Genomic DNA, 19,510 nt, shown 5'->3' with positions numbered 1-19,510 from the left:
CATGGTGTTGTGATTGCCATCGCTATCTGACACAAGTGGAGTGAAGTAACAATACCAATTGACGGGAAGTACAGAGCAGGAAAGTGGAACAAATAATTGGCTTGCAATTGGGTAGTTAATGCGCTGAGCTGTATATGTTTGTTATTTGATAAGCTGTAGTTTAATTAGTCAGAGAAATTGCCCAGAAAGTTATGGAAATTTTGGTTATATTGAGATTCCGGTTATATTTAGAGAAAATTTGGCAAGGATTTTTTTAAATTTAAGTTATAGTAATTAAAACTTCAAAATTTTAGGTATTTTAGTTTTGATGGTGTTGAATTTATTTCCACCATCAAAAACATGATTCAAACACTGTCTCTATAAAATTAAAAAAAAATTGCTTGGATTCCCACCACTTTTGACCATCGGGCTAATTCCTCCCCCTCAATAGACAACTCCATTGGATAATGTGTTTGTTTAAATTTAATCATGGTTATATACAGTCTCATTTATTGCCCACTGGCATGTCAGTAATTTTCTATGGTCTATTCAGCTTTCAAATTTGATAGGACCCTAAAAATATCAGACTTTGGCAATTTTTTGAATAAAATTTAGCAAATAAGAATAATGGTGGAAATAGATTCAACACTATCATAAATTTATTGGGCACCCAAAATCTTGAAATTAAACTGCTGTAACCTAGATTTAAAATTTACTATGCACTTCAAAATCTTAAAATTCTGCTTAACCTAGATTTCCTAAAATGATTGCCAGATTTTACTAAAACCCTACCAAATTTTCAATAATATTCTGAGCAAATTTGAAGGCCGGTTAGAATACGGATTTTCTGCCATGGAGCGGCAGAATGGTTTTTAAATTCCTGATGTCTCGGCGCTCAATGCATCCACTTGATGGTTAGTTTATTGGGCAAACCAATCACAGAACTGACACGCTGCCCGACGGTCGGTCGTCCTGCCCTATTTTAATAGCCACAACACTCCCAACGAACGTGAATTTGAAGAAGAGCGCAATGGATGCCCTCCGACTCGCTGTCCCCCTGCTCCCATTTTCGTTATTGTTATGCTTTGAGCTGATTCTGTCCTTCCAATCTGCGCTCTCCAGACCGATCTCCGCCGCCGAACTGCCTGCGTATCATGCTTTGGATGTCGGAGCCTCGCTTCTTGAGACTCAAAGTACGCCCCGCGGAGTTGAGTACGAAAGAGAGACAAAGCGGAGACAGAGACCCTGGAGTGTCCAAGTGAAGCACAGGGATACTCTTTTCTTCAATGACGCCGCCAACGCTACAGCGTCTTACGAGCAGCGATTGGAAGAAAAGCTGCGGCGGGAAGCCGCACGAGTCCAGGGTCTCGAGAAGCTGATAGAGACGAGACTGAGATTGGAAAAGGACCCGCCGGCAGGCTACGAGAATGTGGCCAAGGTCACTGCTGAGTTCGGCGGCGAGGTCGTGTCTGGAATGGTGCAAGGGAGCGGTGAGTACTTCACGCGGATAGGGGTGGGGACGCCAACAAGAGAGCAATACATGGTGCTCGACACCGGCAGCGATGTGGTGTGGATTCAGTGCGAGCCGTGTAAAAAGTGTTACTCACAGGCGGATCCCATCTTCAATCCATCCTCCTCCGCCTCCTTCTCCAACGTCGGCTGCGACACTGCCCTCTGTAGTCAACTAGACGTCAACGATTGCCATGCTGGCGGTTGCCTATACGAGGTCTCCTACGGCGACGGCTCCTACACTGTCGGGAGCTTCGCCACCGAGACGGTGGCGTTCGGCGCCACTTCGGTGCGCAACGTGGCCATCGGCTGCGGCCACGACAACGCCGGTCTTTTTATCGGCGCCGCAGGGCTGCTGGGCCTCGGAGCCGGACCGCTCTCTTTTCCCTGGCAGCTGGGCACCCAGACAGGCCGCGCCTTCTCCTACTGCCTGGTCGATCGCGAGTCGGAGTCCTCAGGCACTCTCGAATTCGGCCCCGCGTCCGTCCCCGTCGAATCCATTTTCGCGCCGCTGCAGTCGAATCCATATCTCCCCGCCTTCTACTATATCTCTCTTACCGCAATCAGCGTCGGCGGCGCTCTCCTCGACACCGTACCTCCCGCCGTCTTCCGCATCGATGAGACGTCGGGCCGCGGAGGGTTCATTATCGACTCCGGCACCGCCGTCACGCGCCTCGAGACAGCAGCCTACAACGCCCTGCGGGACGCCTTTGTCGCGGGCACCAGACAACTTCCGAGAGCCAACGGGGTCTCCATCTTCGACACCTGCTACAATCTGTTGGGCCAAGAGCTGGTGAGAGTTCCCACTGTTGGCTTCCATTTCTCCAACGGAGCTACCTTGATTCTGCCACCTAAAAATTATCTAATACCCGTGGATACCAAGGGGACTTTTTGCTTTGCATTTGCCCCGACCACCTCCGGTCTGTCCATCATGGGGAATATTCAGCAGCAGCGTATAAGGGTCTCCTTCGATTCCACCAATTCTCGTGTTGGTTTCGCCCTCAACCAGTGCTGATTAATTATCGACCATATCCTCCATATATATATTATTATTAAAGTGTAAGTAGAATAGATTACAGTCTGTATCTCTTCAAACGCTTGAATCGCTTACAGTTCTTTGTTTAGAAATGGAATGATGGGGAATTTTATTCTGTTATACCTTCGTCATGTGATGTAAGGTGAGATTTTTTTGTTAAGTTTATGTAAGGCTACACCATTGTTATGACAGGAGTTCTGTTACTTGGATTCATTCTGAAATCGATTATTAGGGTTTTCGTTTTGGCTATCTGTAAAAACGAGGTGAAGCTTCCGATCACTTAAACAGAAGCTGCAGTCTTCATATTATTGGCGATATTAATATATTATTCTGACTGCGCTGACAAGGCATTATTATTCATCAGTCCGTCGATATTAAAAAATTTATATGTCGTCCAAAGCTTTTAAGGTGTAATTTTTTTATATTATGTATCCATTATTAAATTATAAATAAATTATATTTAAAAAGATATTTTTTAATGTTTTCAATATCAAATAAATTTAAATTTAAAATAAATGTATATTAATTTATTTAATATCGATATCTATTTATTTTAATTTATTTAATTTTATCAGATAACTATAAATAAATACAGATTCACTTGACATTTTTACACCCTTTCAAATAAAAATTTATATTATTTTATACCCAATATTTCATTACCAAAAGTTCGCATTAAAGAGTTAATAAGGAGAGTCATTAAAGACTTAAGTAGAGTGATGTGAATGAAGGAAAAATAAAATTGTTTAAGGAAATATTAAGTTTAATTACTATGATTTAAAGAATGTATTAATTAAAATTTTCAAAGTATGTATATTATTAGTATAAATTTAATTTAAATTTTGGATTTATGTTAAATTGAGAGGGACCCAATTTTTTTATTTGTAAATTTTTTCTAGAGTGCAAAATTACAATGTGTATTTTTTAATTATTTAAAAAATATATAAGTAAAAATAATTCCAATTGTAAATTACTACACCATTTCAAATATTTTAATCATAATTTTTTTTTAATAACATTATATGATATATACATAAAAAATTTAAAACAATATTATATATATAGTTGACATTAAAATATTTTACCAAACATTGCACTGAGACATTTATTAACATACATTAAAATGACTTCAATATTTATTTATATTTATATAATTTATTGATAAAAAAATTAACTAATTTTCTATATATAGATGTATATGAAGTTGAACTTAACATAATTAGTTAACATAGATCTTCAAATAGTTTATTTAATTTTCGTGTTCAAATATTTTTTAAAAGTATTAAGCTTTAAACAACTTATTCATTGTAGAAATTCCTTGTGGATTCAAACTGCTTATGTAATTTACTAAAACAAAAGACTTGAATCTACTGTATTCATCAGCAGAAAGCAATTAATCAATTGCGAAATCACAACATAAACCTAAGACAAGATTCAACACACATACATAGAGATATATATTGGGGAAAACAGCTGCTCAAAACCCTTTACTATCTGTATTCCATTGATCAATGAATACAATATGCTCTGTTCAACCTTGAGCTCAACCTGCACAAGTATTTTCTATCCTATGCCTAGATGACTACCTTTGGCCAATACTTAGACAAATTTCCAAGCCTCCAAGAACCAATTTCCTTGGGTTGTTCCTTGAGGAATTAGGTCCCTATTTAACAGGAATTTTCCTCCATTAGATTGCATAGTTCCTTTAGGTCAATTCTAACCACATGCACCACCTACACAACTTGGAATAGTTTACAACTGATAGTACAGTTCCCTGACTCCAATCTCAACCAGGTAACTCCAATTCTCTGCATGCATGAGTTAATTTAGGATGATTAATCTTAGAATGATTAATCAGTTAACTGGTTAAACACTAAAGTTGCACCTCATTGTTAGACCTGTAACTAGTTCCTCCAACAATTGGAACTAGTTTAACTGACCATAACTCAATTTAACTGAATTAAATTGGTACAACTAAAATTAGCTCAAACTAGGCTCCTAAAATTTAGGAATCACTGTACACAACTAAAGTTCTCGGTCCAACTCGAATTAACTAAGCTAACTGAGTGATAATAACTTAGTTAACTCATTCAAGTTGTGTGCTGACATGGAATTTTGATTTTCTCCTAATTTAATTAAGGAAAAAATTAAATTAGGAATTTCTTGTTGCATTTTCAACACTCCCTCTCAGCAAGAAAGGGATTCACATCTACCCCGATCTATCACCTTTGGAATGTACTGCATGCAACACTTCTCACTATTTTTATTATTACTGCAACATCTGCAACTGAAAAGCATAAAAAAAGAACTAACTAAATCAATTGTGTCTGCAGCTGTCTACTGGGGAAATTTTGTTGTTGTTGACTCTACTACTGAGGTTCCTACTCTGCTATCAACACTCCTCTGCACTACTCAATTTCTAATTGACACTGATCCTCCTACTATTGAATATTGTGGGCCCCCATAACAAGGTAATGATCCATGAGACAAAAAAAATAAACACCTCAATGGACCCTCCTCAAATTTCAGCACTCCTAGGACTATTGCTTCACATCGCCCCACCTCACACCTAGAGGTATGACTGCATGCGCTCCCTCTACCCGCTTGGCTTGAATTCTCCTCCTACTGGAGGTCTTTGAATGGTCCTCTTCATCATCATCATCCTCCTCATCCCAACTAGCTGAGGCTTCTTCTTGAGAGCTAAATCATGCTCCCTCTCAACTACAACATCTCTAATCCCTGCCTTACTCCTCAAGGTTGCGCATGCATATTCCTCTAATGTGTAGAGGCTCTAGATCTTGACACCAAATTTCTTGATTTGACATGAAGCAAGATGCTTGAAATAAGCCTTCCCATCTTTTAAGAACACTTCATACCCTTTGTCTTCAATCCTCAATTTCTTCATCAGTTCAAGTTTCTTGGCTTCATTTCTATTTCCGAATAACTCACTAAGAGTCTTCCACATAGAAAAGGGAGTCTCTTTTCCATGTAGTTTATGTGGTCTCTCACACCCTCCAGGATGATCCTCCTAGCTCTAGCTACACACTTCTTCCAATCTGCTAGATTATGAGCACCAACTTTTGTCGGTTTTTGGATATCATTATCAATTAATTCCTTTAACCAATTATCTTAGAGCACTGGCTCCATATGGTCCTTCCAGGCAACATAATTTGAGCTTCCCTCAAGGGCATACTCGAATCTTAGTCCATAGAAATCCATCATGCTAGCTTTGAAGAAATGATCCTGCAAGTTCGATTCACTTGCAAAGACAACTTCGAATTCTTCTCTCTTGTTGTGATTTCGACTCTAATACCATGTAGAAATTCCTTATAGGTTCAAACTGCTTATGTCATTTACTAAAACAAAAGACTTGAATCTACTCTACTCATCAGCGGAAAAAATTAATCAATCGCAAAATCAAAACATAAACATGAGACAAGATTCAACACACATACACAGAGATAAATCTATTGGAAATAAAATCCTTAAAATCCCTTACTATATGTATTGCATTAATCAAAGAATTTGGATGAATATAATATGCTCTGCTCAACCTTGAGCTCAACCTACACAAGTATTTTCTCTCCTCTACCTGACTGGCTGCCTTTGGCCAATACTTATCCAAATTTCCAAGCCTCCAAGACCTTATTTCTTTGTGTTGTTCTTTGAGGAATTAGGCCCTTATTTGATATGATTTTTCCTCCATTAGATTGCACAGTTCCTTTAGGTCAATTCTTTGACTGCATGCACCACCTGTACAACTTGGAATAGTTTACAACTGATAGTACGCTTCCCTTGAACTCCAATCTCAACTGGGTAAGTTGATTTATCTACATGCATGAGTTAATTTAGGTTGATTGATCAGTTATTAGGTTAAACACTGCAGTTGCACCCGACTGCTAGACCTCTAACTAGTTCCTCCTACAATTGAAACTAGTTTAACTGACCATAACTCATTTTAATTGAATTAAATTGCTACAACTGAAATTAACTCAACCTAGCCTCCTAAAATTTAGGAATCATTGTACACAACTCAAGTTCTCCCTACAACTCGAAATAACTAAGCTCACTAAGTGATAGTAGCTTATATATTCAAATTGCTTATGTAATTTACTAAGACAAAAGATTTGAATCTACTCTATTCATTAGCGGAAAGCATTTGATCAATTGAGAAATCACAACATAAACATGAGATAATATTTAATCACATATGCTCAAATATTTATCTAAGCTCACTAAGTGATAGTAGCTTATATATTCAAATTGCTTATGTAATTTACTAAGACAAAAGACTTGAATATACTCTATTCATTAGCGGAAAGCATTTGATCAATTGAGAAATCACAACATAAACATGAGATAAGATTTAATCACATATGCTCAAATATTTATCTAGGGGAAAGAAACTGTTGAAAACCCTTTACTATCTATGTTGCATTAATCAAGGAATCTGGATGAATACAATATCCTCTGATCAACCATGAGCTCAACCTACACATCTATTTTCTATCCTGTTATGGCCTAAATCTACCTCAGGCTGAGAAAGGCAGGATCTAGGGTAACATCAAACCACGCTTAACCTAGTAGCTAGCCCTACCAGGTCAGCAGAGGGCTCTCTCCTTGTCAATCTCTGAAAAGATGGCTAATAAAAGCTTGAGATGACTGTTGTAATGACTGATTTTAGGCTAGGTATGTGTACAGAGGTGTTTGATTGAATTTAAGATGGGTTTACTGGCTCAATTGTGAAAGGCAAGTTTGGGTCTGGGGAATGGACACAGTCTTGTAGAGATCTCTATGGGGCGAGGTAGGCAAATGGTTTAACACTTCAAATTGAGTGAGATGGAGAGCTTTTAGACCGATGAGGAGTTGGAGAGGGCATGAAAGTCTCAAGGATCCTCTTCAAACAACTGAAAACATAGATAACTAAACAAACCCTAGGTAAAGCACTGCAATTTCAATGTATTCTACCTTTATCCTTGTTTAATTTAGTTAAGATGAAGCAAAGAGAGATAATGGCATACATAAATCACATGTAAAACTTGCAATTACAAAAGAAAACACAATACCAAATCAAGATGCCACAAGAATCCCATAAAGTGCTGCAAACCCTGGTCAATTCCTTTGCCAAACTGTAGAGATGAATGTACAATAATGCTCAAAGCATTCACAAGAGTCCAACCTTTACAAATTACTGAAGAAGTACTAGATATAGGCAACAAACAACTCATGCTAGGCTTTAGGGGTCGAATTGATGAGTTTCGGAGCTGTTTCAACAAGATCTAAACTAAGAACTGAAAAGTAGGTAGTGGAACAACATGCCTCTAAAAGTAGGTAGTTTATGAGTGAAAATTTAGCATAATTACATCAAAATCCATCAAGTCACATTAATTTACATCATGTTTTTGACTTTTAGAAAGAGAAAAGTCAAACTTCGAAGAAACTAGGCGAAAAACAGAGTTTTTTGGCCAAAATGAGTAAATTTCATGTTATGCACCACGCTGATTTCCCTATACGTAGTGCCTTTTTGCAGCTGATTTTAGAGGCCTTCCCATGCACCAAATTTGCTCCAAGTGGGCTTGTTGGAAAGTTCTGCCTGTCTAATTTCCAGAACAAGTGGAATTTCTAAATTTGGCCACCATTTGCCCCTCCAAAACTGAGTTCTCCCAACACTTCTTCCTGTGTGTCCAAAAAGGGGCAGAAAGGTCATTTTTGAGGTGTTTTTGACCTTTTTGGAAGCTCAAAACCTGTCAAAATTTCTTGGCCATGTGAGGGAATTCATATTTTTCCATGAAAAATCGAAAAATGCTGAGTTTTCCTCAAAAGGAGGTCTTTAACAAAAGCGCGCACCAAGTGGCGTGGCGCATTAGGCAGAAAAATCTGTTTTTTAGGTCAAAATTTTCAAAATTGCAAAAAGTTTCCTAAATTTCTTGAAATTTGGGCTGAGTGTTTCTCATTAGGTGTTGTGCTGGGCTAAGTAAGCCTAAACCAAGATCTGGAGTCTATTTTTCTCTTTTCTCTTCCTCATGGCTTTCTTAAACTTGGCCTTCAAATTCTTGATTCTTACTTTGCACACCATATTTCTTGACAAGTAGTGGTATGCCATGTTCCTCAACATGTTTTTCTCACTGTTGGCCTTCTCTAGCATCCTTTCTAGGTGCATGTTTGTCCTCTCAAGCCAAGATTCACGATCAGCTTGAATTTCTTGCTCAAGTGTGATCAATTTGATTTTCCTCCTCTTGGCAGCTTGCCTGTTTGCTGATAGGTTTTTAGGGAATAGAAGGGTTTAGGGGATGATATTTAAAGTTTGGGAATAGCAATTAGGGTTTGGGGGTATTTGACTAGGGTTTGGGATAGTGGGATTAGGGATTTAGGGTTAGTTGTTTAGGGATATGGGAAATATGGAATGGGTAGATGAGAATGTAAAGAGAGGGAGAAAATGAAGTGAGGGAATGAGGGAATGAAGGAGTGAGGGAGTGAGAAATGCTTAGGAGTGGAATTAGCAGCAAGAAATACAATTTATAAACCCTATGCAATTGTTTTTAACAAGAAATACAAGGAGGTAGGGTTTCAATTTTCTCCCATTAAATCACCACAACACCAAGCTAAACTCATACATTGGCCATGAAGGAGTGACAACTTACTTGGATAGTGAGGAATTTAGCAAATTTGTGAGTTTGGAAGAGGTTGGGAGTGATTTCGGGCCTTGTAGCCCTGTGCGCTGCGCCACCTCACAGGTGTGTTGCGCTCTCTCAATGCGTCACACCAGTTATAAAATTACACTGTAAATCACTGCCCAATGCGCTGCGCTGGCTCAATGCGCTGTGCTTTAACCTAGGTGCGTCGTGATTTTTGTGGGACACTTTTAGAGGCCTTCCTGGTGTCCAAATTGGGCACGGGATAGTTCGTTGGAAAGCTTATTGAGTATAATTTCTAACACAACTTGAATTTTTCAATTTGGAGTTCATTTGCCCTGTCAAAAGTCAATTCCCCAAGACTAGTCAAAATGTGCAAAATGAGGCTGCCTAAAGGCAGAATGTTGTTGTAGTCAGCTTTTGAAGGTCTTCCTCAACCCCAAATTGAGCTCATGATAGCTCATTGGAAAGCTCTGTGTGTCTCGTTATCATTTGGATTATCAAGGAAGTCATTTGTGTTGGAAATAATACTGAGAGGGGGGGTGAATCAGTATTATCTAGCAATTTAATAAATCTTCCTTATTTGATCTTTGAATTATTTTTGCATGTCAGTACCATAAAATAATGAGCATGAACAAAGAAAACAGATAGTCACACCAAAGAACACAAGATGTAAGGTGGAAACCCAATGTGGGTGAAAACCACCTGCTGCAATATGTCTCTATCTTCTTTCAAATTAGAAACTCTTTTTACAATGATTTTGTACTGGTGCAGTCCTTTACCAGTACGCAGGCTACAACCTGCAGAGAGCTACAACTCTCTCTCTCGTTTTCCAGTCTTCTCCTGAAAGGGAGCTACAACCCCCTACTTCTTTTCATAAAGCATCAAATGATCATCAAGTACATAACAGTTACAGTCCACTACAGTTATCAGATCAGTAATAACAGAACTAACCCAGAACACCTTATCAACAGAGAAATTCAATCAACAGAACATCTTAAGACAGAGACGCAGTTTTCCCTTCTGTGGCCTGCGACCAGACGCAGTTAACCTTCCGCTCCCCTGCATCCACACGCAAAGATCCTTCTGCTGCGCTGCGTGCCCACGCACTGTTCCTTGAACTACACTGCGTCCTGTTGCTGCAGGGATGCACCCAGAAACACTATCGCGCCGCGTACTTTGCTGCAGAGATGCACCCAGAAATGCTATCGCGCCGCGTCCTTTTGCTCTAGGGACGCACCTGAACCTTAGTCTCTCTGCGTCCCCACGCAGATCTCCTGTTACTGAACTGCGTCCCGGACGCACCTGAACCCTTCTGCGCCTGCGTCCCAGTGCACCTGAACCCTTACTGCACCTGCGTACCTCCGGGCATAGATGATTTCAAGACTTCAAGAGTAACCCAAACAGTCAGATCTACAGATCTGATCATGCGCCAAAGAGATCTCAGTTTTTCAGAAGATTCGCCTTTTTAGATCTAGACCAGATCTAGTCTCATAAGATATTCAACCAAAGACATGTACAAACCAAATGATCTCCTTTGCTTTATATAGGCAAGCTCCTCCTCAAATCATGGAACAATACCACGAGCCGACACCATAGTAACACAATACCGTCGGCTAGATACCAAGAGTAAAACACAAGAAACCCCCACGTGTGCTTTTATCTGCCTTAAAATGTGTGCACTGGGTGGACGCACCTCCTGAACGGCTGGCATGCGTCTCTGGACGTGGCGTCTGCATGGTGTACCTGCGGGTACACATCTTTTGAACTGATTTCCTGCGTCCTTCTTTATTTTCAATAAAAAGAGAGCGTTTCCATGGGAGTTGCCATCAAGTACAACATCTGTAACATATATAGCCATTCCTGAAACATAATGCCAACAATCTCCCCCTTTGGACTTGATGGCAACCTCACAAACTTTGCTTCATTCTCCCCCTTTGACATCAAGGGCAAAGGGTATGCTCCCCCTAAGATCATGTTCCCCCTGAACCAGATCTGCAACAAAGAACCATAATCCTTAATGAAAGAGATAGAGACATATTGCAGCTATTTCCAAGATCTCCTTCTGACCATCCTCCATAATGCCAACAATGCATTATGTGCTCCCCCTGAACCTGTACCATCAATCAGAAAAGGTTCAACAATAAGATGATGCATCAACAACCCCCAGCTTTTGCCTGAGGTATTCAAAAGTGTCCCTGGGCAATGGTTTGGTGAGAATATCAGCAACTTGTTCCTTAGAAGGAACATACTCCAACTTGACCTTCTGTTCAAGCACTTGTTCCCGGAGAAAATGATACTTGATTGGTATGTGCTTGGTTTTTGAATGCATAACCGGATTCTTTGAGATGCTGATTGCACTTGTGTTATCACATAAGATGGGGATAGGTGGTGTACAAGTGATTTGAAAATCCTGCAAAGTCTGCATCATCCAAAGGAGTTGGGTGCAACAAGATGCAGCAGCAACATATTCCGCTTCAGCTGTAGACAAGGCAATCGAACTTTGTTTCTTGCTGAACCAAGATACCAGTCTGGAACCCATAAAGAATGCACCACCACTTGTGCTTTTCTTGTCATCCACGCTTCCAGCCCAATCTGCATCTGTATAAGCATGAAGTGTAAGATCTGTATCTCTAGGATACCATAAGCCATAATTTTGAGTCCCTTGAAGATATTTGAAAATTCTCTTCACTGCCTGTAGATGAGTCTCCTTCGGATTTGCCTGAAATCTTCCAACTATTCCAACTGCATGCATGATATCCGGTCGGGTACCTGTCAAATAAAGTAAACTTCCAATCATAGATCTGTAGGTTGGTTGATGTACTGCTGCAGATTCATCATTTGCACTAAGACCACATCCTGTGACCATGGGTGTACATACTGGTTTTGCATCTTCCATGCCATATTTCTTCAAAATCTGTTTGAGATACTTGGTTTGAGATAAAAAGATTCCTCCTTTTTGTTGGATTTGCAAACCAAGGAAATATGTCAGTTCTCCTAGCAAGGAAATTTCAAATTCTTTCTGCATGACCGAGGCAAAGCTTTGACTCATAGCTTCTTCATTGCTGCCAAAAATAATGTCATCTACATACACAACAAGTATTAGCAATTTGTCATTTTCAACTTTTATATAAAGATTGCTATCTGCTGAACCTTTTGAAAAACCTTGTTGATGAAGATATTTGTCCAAACGGTAGTACCAAGCCCTTGGAGCTTGTTTGAGACCATAGAGAGCCTTTTTCAATCTGCATACAAGATTTGGATCATTTCCAAGAATGAACCCATCTGGCTGTTCAATGTACACTTCTTCTTCCAAGTCTCCATTCAGAAAGGCTGATTTCACGTCCATTTGAAATACTTTGAAGTTTTGAAAACTTGAGAGAGCAAGGAACATTCGGATGGCCTCAAGTCTTGCAACAGGAGCAAAGGTTTCTTCAAAGTCTATTCCTTCTTGCTGTGCATACCCTTTACAAACAAGTCTGGCTTTGTTTCTAATTACTTCTCCATTTTCATTCAATTTATTTTTGAAGACCCATTTTGTTCCGATAACATTCTTATCCTTTGGTCTAGGAACCAGCTCCCAAGTGTTGTTCTTTTCGATTTGCTCAAGTTCTTCATCCATTGCTTTCACCCAACATTCATCTTTGCATGCTTCTTTCACATTTTGTGGTTCAGTAGAGGAGAGTAATTCCAAATAGCTTGAGGCTTCTGCAACTGTTCTTCTTGTTTGTACACCTGCTTCTTTCTGCCCCACAATCTGAGATTCTGGATGATTCTTCTGAACATATCTGGATGGAGTCCTTTCTTCTATTCTTGTTTGCTCTTCTGGCTCTTCTTGAGGTTCTTCTTAAGGTTCTTCTTCTTCATCATTCTGTCTTTGAGGGTAGCCTTCATCTTCTTCGATGTCTTCATGATGGACTTGCCTAGGAATGTATCCCTTCTCATCAACTACTACATCAATGCTGTCAACAATTCTGCCAAGTCTTTTATTGTAGCACTTGTATGCTTTGCTATATGGAGAGTAACCAAGAAGAATGCCTTCATCTGCCCTAGGTTCAAGTTTGCCAAGCTGCTCATCAGTATTCTTGATATAGCATTTGCTCCCAAAGATTTTGAAGTGCTTTACCGAAGGAGTCCTGCCACTCCAAATCTCATGAGGAGTTTGAGTGCTGTTCACCCGGACATTTGTTTTGTTGAGAATAACAACCGCAGCATGTGCAGCTTCACCCCAGAAAGTTGCGGGAGTTCCTGATTCATCAAGCATATCACGAGCCATTTGTTGGATTGTTCTGTTCATTCTTTCAACAACTCCATTTTGCTGAGGAGTTCTAGCTGTAGAGAATTCTCTCCTTATCCCATGTTCATCACAGAAATCGAAAAATTCATTTGAAGTAAATTCCCCACCTCTGTCGGATCTGAGGCACTTAATTTTGTGACCTGATTCATTTTCAACCAAGGCTTTGCAGGATTTGAATTTTTCGAATGCTTCATCTTTGTGCTTCATAAGTCCTAACCAGACAAACCTGGAGAAATCGTCAATAAATAATATCAAGTATTCCTCTCCTCTAGGTGTTCTTTTCCTGAATGGACCACATGTATCTGTATGTACTAGCTCAAGAGGCATGCTAGCTGATCCTTGTTTCTCTGGAAAGTTAGTTCTGGTTTGTTTTCCAAACTGACATGATTTGCATATGGTGTTGTCAGGAATTTTGATATCTGGAAGATCGCGAACTGCCTGATATTTGCATGCTTTCCTTATTTGTCAGAAGCTTAGATGTCCCAACCTTCGATGCCATAACCAGTGCTCTTCATCCTTGCTCAGATAGCATTGTTGTTGTCCTTCTTCAAATATGTACAGATTATTTGGAGTTCTTTTGCCTTTGAGCACTGTTTTACCTGTATCAAGATCACGAACAAGACATCCATTCGATCTGAATATAACCTCGGTTCTTTGATCACACATCTGACTGACACTTAGAAGATTATGCTTCAATCCATCAACATACAAAACATTTCCAGCCTTGACCTTTTCTTTTAATTGAGCAATGCCTTTTCCTTTTATAGTTGCAGGAGTATCATTTCCAAAAGAGACTTTCTTTCCCTTTTCTAGAGCAGAATAAGATTCAAGTTTTTCTTTATCACCTGTCATATGCTTCGAACATCCACTGTCAATGTACCATAGATTTTCCTGTCCCTCTGCATAAAATGCTATCCCACATCTTTCTGTTTGAGGTTCCTTTATTCTCCATGTTTTGGTGCTTGAGGCTTGTTCCTTTTTCTGCTGGAACCTGCTCCTGCATTCAGAGTCTTCATGACCAAAGTTATTGCAAATAGAACATTCAACTTCATTTTCAAGAACCGAAAAGTTGTTATAGGTCCTTTTTGTAATCCCTGTCATACTTCTTCGTTTTTGAGCTTCCCTAGTCATGATTGTTTTATATGCAACACATTGAGCTGCTTTGTGACCAAAGTTATGGCAAGAAAAGCATTGTCCATTGAAGAAACTTCTGCGGTTATCAAATCTACCGGCCAAATGATTGTAATTTCTATTGTCATCCATTCTTGAACCAAATTGAGAAGGTTTTACCTGTGGCTGGTTGTAGCTTTTGTTCACCCTTAAGATGGATTGCCCCTGATAGTTTCTGTTTGTAATTCATCCCTGCTTTACCTGATGATCTTCATTTTGCTTTTGCTCATTTCTTCTTGCTGCATCAAGATAACTTTTTGAGGTGGATGCTTGAGAAGTTTCTCCATTATAGCCCAGACCTGTCTTGTTTAGAGGAGATCGCTGCACATTGATAATCTCATCCAAAGTTTCAGATCCTTTGACAAACTTGAGATTAATAGCTTTTGTTTTCTCAATCTCTTTTCTAAGACCAACAATTTCACCTTCTAATTTTTCAAGATGTTTTTCCTTTTCATCAATTTGAAATTGGAGAGTATCAATGATCATGTTCTTTTCTTCTATACATCTCTTGAGTCTAGTAATTTCATCATAAAGGTTATCCACATCTACAGCATCCATATAATCATCATCTTCAAATGCCATTAACAACTTATATTCATTACCTTGTTCATCTCCATCACTATTTGATAGACCATCACTATCTTCATGAGTGTAGTAGCTTTTCTTATTTGCGTTTTGTTTCTTGTTCCATCTAGCAGGTTCCTTTCCTTTATCCTTATAAGGGCATTTTGCAGCATAATGACCTACTCTTCCACAAGCAAAGCATTTAAAAGGTAACTTACCTCTGAACCTTCCAGAACCCCTTTGAAGATTTCTGACAAAATTTGATTCTTCTTCCTCTTCTTCTGGGACGTGGCTTGCTTCATAATAATCTCCTTTGCCTGATGCCTTGAAAGCAGCTTCTCTTCTATCTGAAGGACCTCCCTTTCTCATTTCATAAGCAGTTAAAATTCCATGTAGCTGAGACATAGTAAGAATTCGTAGATTTTCCTTTTCTTCTATAGCAGATACTTTAGATTCAAACTTGGGAGACAAAGATCTTAGAACCTTTTCAACCACTATAGCCTCTCTTATTTCTTCACCCAAATTTTTCATACAATTAAAAATCTCATCTACCCGAAGAAAATAGTTAGCCACACTTTCATCATTATACATCTTGAGAGTCTCATACTGAATCCTGAGAGTTTGAAGTTTAGCACGCTTTACCTGTTCATCTCCTTCATAGCTTGTGACAATTTTGTCCCATATTTCTTTTGCGGATTTGTAGTGCATTACCTTCATGAATTCCGTTTGGGATATACATCCTAACAGAGTACTGACTGCTTTTGCATTTGTTTCATACTTCTTTTTCTCAGCTGGATCTGTAGGAGTAGCTGAAGGAAAAGCATAGCCTGTTTCTACAATGTCCCAAACTTCTGTACCAAGAGATTGAAGATATGCAGTAACTCTTACCTTCCAATAATTGAAGTTTGTTCCATCAAAAACCGGTGGCCTGATTGATGCTTCTCTCTCGTAGTTGCTCATGATGAACGATCTACCTTCAAGCGATCAAGCTTCTCTGAAGGACCTGCTCTGATACCAATTGTTGGAAATAATACTAAGAGGGGGGGTGAATCAGTATTATCTAGCAATTTAATAAATCTTCCTTATTTGATCTTTGAATTATTTTTGCATGTCAGTACCATAAAATAATGAGCATGAACAAGGAAAACAAATAGTCACACCAAAGAACACAAGATGTAAGGTGGAAACCCAATGTGGGTGAAAACCACCTGCTGCAATATGTCTCTATCTTCTTTCAAATTAGAAACTCTTTTTACAATGATTTTGTACTGGTGCAGTCCTTTACCAGTACGCAGGCTGCAACCTGCAGAGAGCTACAACTCTCTCTCTCGTTTTCCAGTCTTCTCCTGAAAGGGAGCTACAACCCCCTACTTCTTTTCATAAAGCATCAAATGATCATCAAGTACATAACAGTTACAGTCCACTACAGTTATCAGATCAGTAATAACAGAACTAACCCAGAACACCTTATCAACAGAGAAATTCAATCAACAGAACATCTTAAGACAGAGACGCAGTTTTCCCTTCTGTGGCCTGCGACCAGACGCAGTTAACCTTCCGATCCCCTGCGTCCACACGCAGAGATCCTTCTGTTGCGCTGTGTGCCCACGCACTATTCCTTGAACTGCACTGCGTCCTGTTGCTGCAGGGACACACCCAGAAACACTATCGCGCCGCGTACTTTGCTGCAGAGATGCACCCAGAAATGCTATCGCGCCGCGTCCTTTTGCTCTAGGGACACACCTGAACCTTAGTCTCTCTGCGTCCCCACGCAGATCTCCTGTTACTGAACTATGTCCCGGACGCACCTGAACCCTTCTGCGCCTGCGTCCCGACGCACCTGAACCCTTACTGCACCTGCGTACCTCCGGGCATAGATGATTTCAAGACTTCAAGAGTAACCCAAACAGTCAGATCTACAGATCTGATCATGCGCCAAAGAGATCTCAGTCTTTCAGAAGATTCGCCTTTTTAGATCTAGACCAGATCTAGCCTCATAAGATATTCAACCAAAGACATGTACAAACCAAATGATCTCCTTTGCTTTATATAGGCAAGCTCCTCCTCAAATCATGGAACAATACCACGAGCCGACACCATAGTAACACAATACCGTCAGCTAGATACCAAGAGTAAAACACAAGAAACCCCCACGTGTGCTTTTATCTACCTTAAAATGTGTGCACTGGGTGGACGCACCTCCTGAACGGCTGGCCTGCGTCTCTGGACGCGGCGTCTGCATGGTGTACCTGCGGGTACGCATCTTTTGAACTGATTTCCTGCATCCTTCTTTATTTTCAATAAAAAGAGAGCCTTGCCATGGGAGTTGCCATCAAGTACAACATCTGTAACATATATAGCCATTCCTGAAACATAATGCCAACAATTTGGCAAACAAAGCTAGGATAAATCTTGATTTTCCCAACGTCACTTCAGAGGTGCATCAATTCTCCTAAGGCAACTGCATTTTTGACATTTATCTAAAACCATGACACCTGTGTAAAATGTGAAGGAGGTTTTTATTCCTTGGCTTATTTTGGACAAAAACCTCTCTCATTTTTTTCAAATTCATCTTTTCTTGCTCATAAACATCATTGGAGTAAAACCTATCCTGTTGTGTGGAACGAGAGATTTGTCGAAATGAAGTGAAATGAAGGGGATAAGGGGCTTCTAAATTCTTGAGAAAATTTTGGGAAGTAGGGAGGGATGTTAGGAAGTAGGGGAAAGTGGAATTTCAAAGATTGAGTGAGGGGAAGGGGTCCAAAAGGGAAAAACACAGGCCTAGCCTAGAAAATTGTCAAATTGTAGCAAGAAATTAGGGTTTGTGCGAAAATGAGGAATTTGAGGGATATCAGTGATGGGAAGTGTTTAATAAGGTACATTAAGGATATGGGAAGGTGTATGAACATCGGGATACAAGTTTTGCTGATGATTTGACCATCCAAGAGAAATTACCTTCAAAACCCTAGGAGAGGGAAATGAACCTTACCTAGGCATAACTGAAGCATGAGCAAGGTGTAAAATGACCCATTGGAACCTGATATGATGATGAGAACCCTCTGAATGATGGTATGCTCAGCTGAATGGTGACATGGACCGACATTTGGACAACTTTGAAAGGAGTGAAAACAAACCCTATACCTAATACCTAGTGACCAAATTTTGCTTGAAGACTCATTGAAATGACAAAATTTGATCTTGACACCTTAAAATCACTTTGTAAGAGCATGTTTGATCACTGGAGGAAGGCTACAAAGGCTAACACTAACATTGGATCCAATGGGGATGGTAGCTCCTTGGAGGTGCCAAGAATGGTAGATCTTTGGGAGAGCAGACCAGTGCCTTATCCATTGGGCAATGGAGTAAAAAACTCAAGCTAAAATACATGACTGAAAACTGATGACTTGACGACACAAACTGACTCTCACTCAACTAAATACTAACTCGATACTTAAACACAACCGACAAATTGGAAATGATGCTCAAAGTGGAGCTTATTCAATGCAACCTACTCTAGTTGTTCCATTCATCACCTGATCAAGTGAAATGAAACAACCAATGCAACCAAGTAAGCATTCTAGCTGTTGTTTGCATTCTCCACAAGTGCTTGCTTATGAACAACAAGAGAGAACTACTGAAAGGCAACTCCCATGAAAACTTGGAAATAGATCCGTTGAATGATATGGATTCTCTATCCGCCTCCAAAAACACTGCATAAGGATCTTGAAATTCATGCACACTGGGACTTAGCTCATCCAATGGATTACTTCTCTTCTCCTCATACCATGAATGCAAACTTTGATCTGAGCTTTGTGACAAGACTCCTGCTGAAAATGACAAAGAAACCAGCTACTGGGTCAAGTTTATATCAGTACACGTTTCAGGCTCACATGTAGTCAATGGAGAAGGATTTTGATTGCAAACATCATCCAACACATCAGCTAGTGGATCATGAAAAAATTGAAAAGACTGCTGCAACCCATTTTCTATTGGCTCTGATGAGATTACATGATTTTCTACAAGTTGCTCATCCTTTACAGAAAATGTACTATGCAAATTTTTCTTCAAAATATGAAATGATTCAAAACAGAAAGGTACGGAATCATCTTGTATCATTTAATCATATGATCTAGCTTCCAAGTCTTCATCTACAACTTGGAAATCAATGGGATTTGGGGGCTGCAACTCTGGATATGAAATGTCTTGAACAAGGTTTTCATTGCCCTCAAGATGGTCCAGATCAAGACTTGTCGACAGTTGATTTTTGATTGCATGAATGTTGTCTCTAATGAACTGAAATGAAGCAAAAAAAAAGGCAAATAT

At 39.6% G+C, this 19,510-nt stretch overlaps 1 pseudogene; it reads left to right on the top strand.

The window, feature by feature from the left end:
• The first annotated feature begins 951 nt into the window (after positions 1–951).
• Positions 952–2,798, top strand: LOC149207917 (protein ASPARTIC PROTEASE IN GUARD CELL 2 pseudogene; annotated as a pseudogene).
• The last annotated feature ends 16,712 nt before the right edge of the window (positions 2,799–19,510 follow it).

Source organism: Pinus tabuliformis, chromosome 1_2, assembly GCF_031772625.1.
Source record: "Pinus tabuliformis cultivar Carrire ecotype Pingquan chromosome 1_2, CPIR1, whole genome shotgun sequence".
Classification (NCBI taxonomy): Eukaryota; Viridiplantae; Streptophyta; class Pinopsida; order Pinales; family Pinaceae; genus Pinus; species Pinus tabuliformis.
This window is presented reverse-complemented; position numbering and strand designations above follow the sequence as displayed.